At 39.0% G+C, this 7,981-nt stretch overlaps 1 pseudogene; it reads left to right on the top strand.

The window, feature by feature from the left end:
* Nucleotides 1-1,000: 1,000 nt before the first annotated feature.
* The window catches only part of LOC149235447 (phosphatidylinositol 4-kinase beta 1 pseudogene), a 53,196-nt pseudogene continuing 46,215 nt past the window's right edge, over nucleotides 1,001-7,981 (top strand).

Genomic DNA, 7,981 nt, shown 5'->3' with positions numbered 1-7,981 from the left:
GGTCCCAGAAATTGTTTCAACATTCAGAATATGGCGCGGGATGCTTACATTTTAACAAGCCGGAAATGCTAAGCACGGCACGGAGAAATAGCGGTAAAGTTAGACCCATTTGTGCACTAAAGCCAGCTCCCCTTAGTCTCCCTACGATTGGCTCAGGGACGAGCCTGCTTCAAAGTTCCCTACAGACATCTGTCAATCTCATTGCAATTTGCATTTTCGTTGCATGGTTGCAGAAATCAGGACAGCTACCTGCTGAATCTTCCACGGTTTTGAGTCAGGTTGCATTTCGGTTAACAATACCTTGCTTCCTTATGTCAACAGTATCCAAAACAATGGCATTTCATCCTCTTGGAGAACTTCTTTTGATTCCATTTATTAGTATCTTACAGATATTGGTAGGAGCCATGTTGGGTAAGGCAGCGATCATACTAATAAGAAACAATAGTTGCATAATACAAGCAAATGCTTCAAATGGCTCCTTGTGTGAAGGAGAGCCTAATGAAAGAGATGATGTATTGGCCAAAAGTGAGGCTCTTGTTATTGCGGCTTGTGCATTTGGCAACACTGTTACCCTTCCTTTGGTGATACTCTCTGGAATACTTCCATCTAATGATGCAAGTACAGCAGCTGGATTTGTGGCTCTCTTTACGGTTGGATGGTCTCCTCTCCTATGGAGTTATGGTTATCAAATGTTCACCAGTACATATGAGAAAAGTTCCCATTTGAACGGGGGTAGAAGTAGGCCATTCTTTCAGATGTGCACAGCTTGGTTTCAGCGTATCATGAACCCACCTTTATATGGTATTCTGATGGGGATTCTTATTGGTGGGACGCCATTGGTCCATATCTTTTTCCCAGCAAAGGACAATGTACCAAGCATACTTAGCAAGACAAATGGAACCTTGGCTATGATCTACTTGGGAACCATCACCTTTCTTCAATCTGTCTGGGAGGCAGCATCTCTATGGGAATGCTTAGTACTGCAGCATATGTTTTGACAATGGATGTGTTTGGGCCAATAGCTGATAATGCAAGTGGAATTGTGGAAATGAGTCAACAGCCTGAAAATGTTGATATAGCTATTCCAGAGGTATTTCTTAGAGGATCTGCTGTTTTTGTTGCTCGCAATCGATTTGCAGTCCTTGATAAGATTTATAACCAAGTGATGATAAAAAATCTCATAAATGAGGTGACTAAGAGGTGTAGTCTTCCAGCAACTGTAGATTCAATCTTTCATGCAGGTGAAAAATCTGTCAAGCAGTGCGAGGATCAACAAGTCTGTTTATGCAAAGTTTAAAGTAGATGAGCCAAAACAATGTCAAGATAAATGAGGCTCAAGACAGTCAGACTTTGATGTTAAAGCTGTGTTTTGTGATTACACAGCAGTTTCGTAGCGCGCTACGAAACTGCTGTAGTTGCATGTTATAGTTCAGCCAATCAATTATGATTGACAAATCAGCAAATCTTTGAAAGGTGTTGTCTTCACACATAAAAAATGGCCAGCACATCATGGACGTGGAAACCTGGTAATTAAAGGATAAAAGCATACTTCTTTGGATTCGAATATGTTGAGGCAAACCAAGGACCGACAAACAGGAACAGTTTCCTATATTTCAGGGTGTTGGAAAACATGTTACATTAAAGGCCAGCAAGCAGCTACAGACACCTATCACAGCCAAACTAAAAGAAGCCACTTGTCAGAGAATGAGCCTGTTCTCTCCTTTTTCTCGTAGGGTTGTAATGAATGCTATTTCCAGCATGATGTAGAATTAGAGTTTTAATTGTTTTAGGAGTCCAGCGCTGTCAATTAATAGTCAGCTGTAATTAATAGTTAGTTAAAAATTAGTAGGTGTCATCATAGGCAGTCATCGAGCTCCCCTCATGCTGGAGGAGGAAGCTCCAAGTAGTTAGAGTCAGGTTTCTATATATGGCTGAATGATCTATGTAACAGGGGTTGGATGTTTTTTGGAAAAAACAGAGTTTTTATGTTGGCTTATGTAAAAAACTTGTTGCAGTAATATAATAGACTAATTTTTCTTCTCAAGATTCATACTTTGTTCAAATGCTCAAGATGTATCTGGTTTGGTCTTATCTTTTGTGTTTTACAACTCTATAGATATACAATCACTCTGAATTCTCCTTGTTGCTCTGATTTCCTGTGTATATTTATGAGTTGAGGTTCATTGGTAAAATGTTTTGAGTGTTTAAACATTACATGCCTTGACTTCCATGAATGAGTAGTTGAATGGTTTACTGAAATGGTGTTTGACTCCATGAGCCCAATGGAAGAAATCTTATGTTGTTTGTCCAACCAGCATGTTTATTAAGTTCTCATTTCAAGAGTTAGCCCTCTTAGTGTTAATCACAATCAGTAGTTTGTCTTGAGAGAGCCCTCTCAGGTTAGGGAGGCTAATCCTTAGCCAAGAGTCTGGTCTGAAATAGTTACATAAAGTCTAACTGATTAGCAGCCATCAGTACATGATTTTGTGATAACAGTGTCAAAGGGAGTATGTATTGGTCCTACATCAAATAATATGGCTGAGTATACTACCATCATTAATTTACTATCCGAAGTTATTTCTTATGGAATCGATTCATTGGTAGTCTATCCTGATTCACAACTGATAGTGTCACAATTGAATAACATTTATCGAATAAGGGATCCATGTTTATATCACCAATATTTAAGGATGAGGTTATTGCAAAGATCATTTACTTACATTAATTATTTTCACATTCCAAGATCTCATAATTGGTTAGCAGATTCTATCGCTAATCAAGCTTTAGATTGGCACATCATTCATTCATCACAATAAAATCAAGCATCAAAAAGTCGAAACTGTATATATATATATATATATATATATATATATATATATATATATATATATATATATATATATATATATATATATATATATATATATATATATATATATATATATATATATATATATATATATATATAGATATCATAAAACATCCCGAGTGTACATAAGTATATCCAAAATAATATACAAAAATTGGGACTCAAATGCCCGTAATCATGTCCAGTACATCTAATGCCTCGGCTCGGGATGAGTGGCTAAGTTTGCAACTACTGCTTTGGCCACACACCTAAGAGTCTAAACCCAGTCTCGTGGCATGCCAACCACATGACACTGCATGTCTATAGGGAGATCCTCTACAACCTCCATGGGTAGTCGGTGAGTTAATCTCACCAAGTTCCGCTGAACTGTTTGTAGGAGTCGCTCTGTATCAGCAGCTGCCTCTTCGGCACATCAGCCGCGACGTCCATGCCGTGGGAATCCATCTGGTCGTACTAGCCCAATATCTCGAATGTGATCATTATATTAGTCATTTGAATCCCATAAAAAAACATTTTTCAAGTTCATTTTTATATTTTAAAAATCATAAAAATCAAAAACATTTGTTACCTATATTGCCCCATGCCGCAGCTGGTGGTAAAGCTAGATCTGGATCTCCCTAGAAATCCAAGCCGGAATAAGGGTAATCATCCACTGTGATGATCTACTACTCCCACTAGGAGAAGAAATCATCATCAAAAGTTGTCTGTGGTACATCCCCGCCGCCTAGTCGTTTCAATCAGCCCACCTGCCCATCCTTGGATCTCGTAGGCTACTGATCAGAACTGGTACTCTAGGGCATAGCGCTGAGACCCTCTCAAAAAATAAGGAGCATAGAATGGTCCCATACCCAAAGTTTTTGGTCTGGCCATTTTTCATAGATGATAGCTCGCTCTTCAAGTTGGTGAGAAGAGGAGTACACCAATCAAATACTCTGGTGAGACAGTCTACCGCCAAGTTCATGGCAAGCCATGAAGCCTCGTGTAAAGAAGCTGATATATTCACTCTAGTTATAGTGAACAGGATGATCCTCAATGATAAACTCTCCATTTGCTTGATTGGAATTTGGCTTCCAATCTTTTCTGGTTGACCTGGGCAATATATATGCACATAGTCCTCGATATAGAGGCTACCTCATGATCGGCCCGTGGAATGTACTACCTCTCCCCTTCGGGAAAGGCTTGTGATAAAATAGATATCCTCAATCTCTATCTTCAATGGCATTTGATCAATCATGAATGAGTCATCCTCGATGCTCCAGTAGTGAATGAGCATTTTGAGTAAGCAAGTATTTGCCTTCATATTTGGCATTTTGAAGAACTTTAGCAAACTGCATCCTCTTAAGGCATCCAAGGCTTGTGGATCATTCATAACCTCATCATCCACTATGGCATGCTCCCTTTCCCTCCAAGTGACTGGCATCCTGAGGAAAAAACAAGTTTGGACCGTTAGTTTTTTGTTTTGAAGTTTAAACGGCATATACACGGGTCTGTTTCATACAAAGTCGCATCTAGGGCCTGCGTATATGTAGGTTGCATATAGCCAACCTGCGTATACGCTGCGACAAAATTTTTGACATAAATTCAACGGTGAAACTTGAATTAAAATTTTTAAAACCAATCAAAAATGAATGCAAGACAAGTTTAAGGGTTAACTGGTGATTTTGGGAAGATTTGAACGGTTGAATTCAGCAAATGGTAAAGCTTGCTTCTTTTCTCCACTCCTTGTGCTCTCAACTCAAATGGTAACAATGGTGAGTCAAAAAAATATTTTATAAGCTTTGAAAATGTAGAATTTTTTCAAAACTTGATTTTGTTTTGTCTCATGTAACTTTTAACTTGGGAGCTTGGAATGTTGAGAACAGTTTGTTTTTCAAGACATTTTAGATGCTTTTTTGACAATTTCGAGATGGTTCCATGACTGCTGACCTGTCATGGCAGGTATCGTTTTCTCAATGGCATATAGGTTAGGGAAGCCATTTTTCCATTACATTATGCATACTAGCCTCCATTTGTCAATACACTTTCCATAGGGTCGATCCCATAATGTTATGGTTGGTAAACCATCTTCACTTGTTGATTTTTTAAACCATGGCACAATGGTAGAGCCATCCTTTTCATGGGCATTGTAGTTAGTACCTCATTGACATTTGTTGCCCATGCTGCTTCGATTTGAGTAGGCTCGGGAGTCCTCTGTAGTTCCGCCATGACTTATGTGATGAAGACTCATTCCTCTTTGCTTCTTCACTTTGTTCTAGCCTTATACCCTAGAGGCTCCTTCGCGTTGAGTTATACTACTACATTGCATTTTGACCATTTTCACCTTTTGGCCTTGAGCTGACTTCACTTGGACTCCTGTTTAAGCCACTTTTTGACCATGTCATCTGCAAAATCAAACTTGCAATCCCTTAGCTTCTGCAAGTTGACACCTTATGACCCGTCGAAGGAGCATACCTATGAGTGTCTTCGACCAGTTTTCGCCTCCCTGCATTGAGCATAGGATTGTTCCAATCCTAGGAACTAGAGCATTTTCTTCATCGACACTCGTTCTTTCCACTATACTATAGCATTCTTTTATTCTTTTTTTAGCTTTAAGAAAAAGACAAAAAAAATTGTATATTCCAAAAAAGAGCGGGAACGAGACCATATTTCCACTTATTGTTGGCAGCTAGTGTCAGTCGTGTCACCCTTGAACAAAGCACTCAAAACAAAGTATCCTCCATTTGGGTGGGATTTAGTTTGACTTAGGTAAGCCTTAAACTTGTTATTGAGTTAGTTCTCCTCCAATTGGTTATCTCTTCCAATCATATGGAGAGTTCGTTCATGCCTCCTGCATGACGAACTTATACAGAGTCATCATATGCTGCCACATAGTCATCATTGGGTTGTGCTTTTGTTGAAGTGATGTTAGCCTAAGTCAGCCTCTCTGCAGTGTTTGTTGACTCATTTTTTAGTCGGCCATCCCTAGTTGTACGTGTCTTGTCCATCATCACATCAGTTATATTGGTCCTTTACTCGTGCCAGTTTGAGAAGGTTTCCATTGACTTCTTTCTTGCGGGTTTGCTCCTTATCAACGATGACATCTTGCTTTGAGGACAGGCCTAGAGCCACACTCTGGCCTTATTTTCATTATTGATAGGTCACCTTGTGCTCAACATTGATCAGTATCATGGGTCTTTGACTGAGTGGTTTCCCTTGTGTTCGACATCAGCTTACATATCACACATTAGGATTCATGCAGTACCTTGGTTTTCATTTGGCCCTATTGGTGGATACCTCACCTCTCTGTCAGCTTTCATCATTGGTTAGTTTAGAGGGTTTCTATAGTGCGCTAGCCACATCTTGTGTATGCCAAAAACGTGCTTCGGTTAGGTTACTACACCTGTTTCATCCATTCCTTCCACATTATTGGCCTGCGAGTTACACTCACACTAGATTGATGAAGGATGCCTTAATTCATTCCTTCTAGTAGATCATTCCCCATCGACTACGACTCATTGCTCTAGGGCAAAGGTCTAGAGTCCATTTGGTAGTACCTTGGGGTTTACAGTCATTAGTGGCAGATCCTTCATTATTGACAGTGGGAAACCATCATTGTCTCTTGATTGATAGATTCTTATAGGTGTTCGACTCTAGCTCATCTATTTCGCACTTTTTAGATTGTACTGGGTACCTTGACTCTCATTATCATTATCGGTGAGTAGTTTCACGTTTGTTAACGATATACATTATTGACTAGCAATCAAATGATTTCTCACATGGTCGACTTTAGATCATTTATTCCCATTGTGTAGAAATTTACCACGGTGGTCAGTGAAGACCTCGGGTTGCATCAGCATTCATTGGTTAACTTGACAGTTGCTCCTGTTGCTTCTAGTTGATACCATTCCACCTTATATGTTGTAGTCATTCCTGGCGACATTCTATATGATGGCACCTGAGTTTGCAGTGTATGTCGTCTTATTCCATCATTTTCATTTGGTAATATTGGGATCAGTCTTTGATATCAGTTATTAGCTTCATCCTTCAGCATCATTGACATTCTTATATGTGATAGTCATACATATACTTGTTCGATCATGATCAGATGATCCATTATGTATTTTCAATCTTTTATAATTGTATACTTAGTGGATTTGCTTGTACTTGATATGCAGACATGCTTTACTTTCTCTGAGCATGGGTATGCCCACCTTAGATAGTGTTTCTTTTTGATCTCCTTTTATGGCTTGGCAAGCTGAAATCTGGTGAAGTCCTTCTCATTTTCTGACAGGTTTCCTTTCCATGTACTTAATACATTTTGGCCATCATGTACCCCTTCTGACCTCATATATTAGGGGGCATTTATTATAGCTCCAAATCTCACCCTTGATATTTGTTATTCTGCATTTATGGCCTAGGGAAACCCCTCCTTCCAGACCTGGTCCAAATACTTAAAAAATAATGTTTTACTGCCTATACGCGACATTTCCCTAAGCTAAACGCGTGTGTACACAGGTCTGGGTATACCCAAACCACATATATGTCTTAAGACACTTAAAAAAATTAAATCTCTTTAATTTCAGGCAGAGATCACAGCTTTTACCTGTTTATTACCTATTGGTGCCCATGGCCCAATTGTTCCCAACGAATTCCCAACTAAAAAACTACTTTGGGAGAAGTATAAAAAGGCTTCAATGGGAAGGCCTAAGGGATGAGAGAATAGAGAGAAAATTACTCTACTGAGATTATCCCTAATTAGGTCTAAAGATCCTTGTGCTTCTAGCACTCTCCCCATTACAGGAACCCCTTGTTTCCTTGAGCTATGATGTCATTTCACTAGTTGAGATATCTTTGTATGAGTCATGGAAGGAGCCTTTTGAAGACTTGGGATTGGACGGATCTAGAGGATGCTTCCACTTGGAGCCAGTGAGAGGAATATTTAGGTGATATCATTCCTTGCTTCATTTTAGTTACCTGCGATAAAGAACATTTTTCTTGTTCCCAAAATCAATCTTCTTCATGCATATGATGTTAATGTTATGGTTTACGTATGAATAATTGTTTCAATTGTATAACTAACTACCTTTCAATATGTTATGAAGTTGATTTCTATATGATACTTGGTCCATATAT

This window comes from Pinus tabuliformis, chromosome 8 (assembly GCF_031772625.1).
Source record: "Pinus tabuliformis cultivar Carrire ecotype Pingquan chromosome 8, CPIR1, whole genome shotgun sequence".
Classification (NCBI taxonomy): domain Eukaryota; kingdom Viridiplantae; phylum Streptophyta; class Pinopsida; order Pinales; family Pinaceae; genus Pinus; species Pinus tabuliformis.
This window is presented reverse-complemented; position numbering and strand designations above follow the sequence as displayed.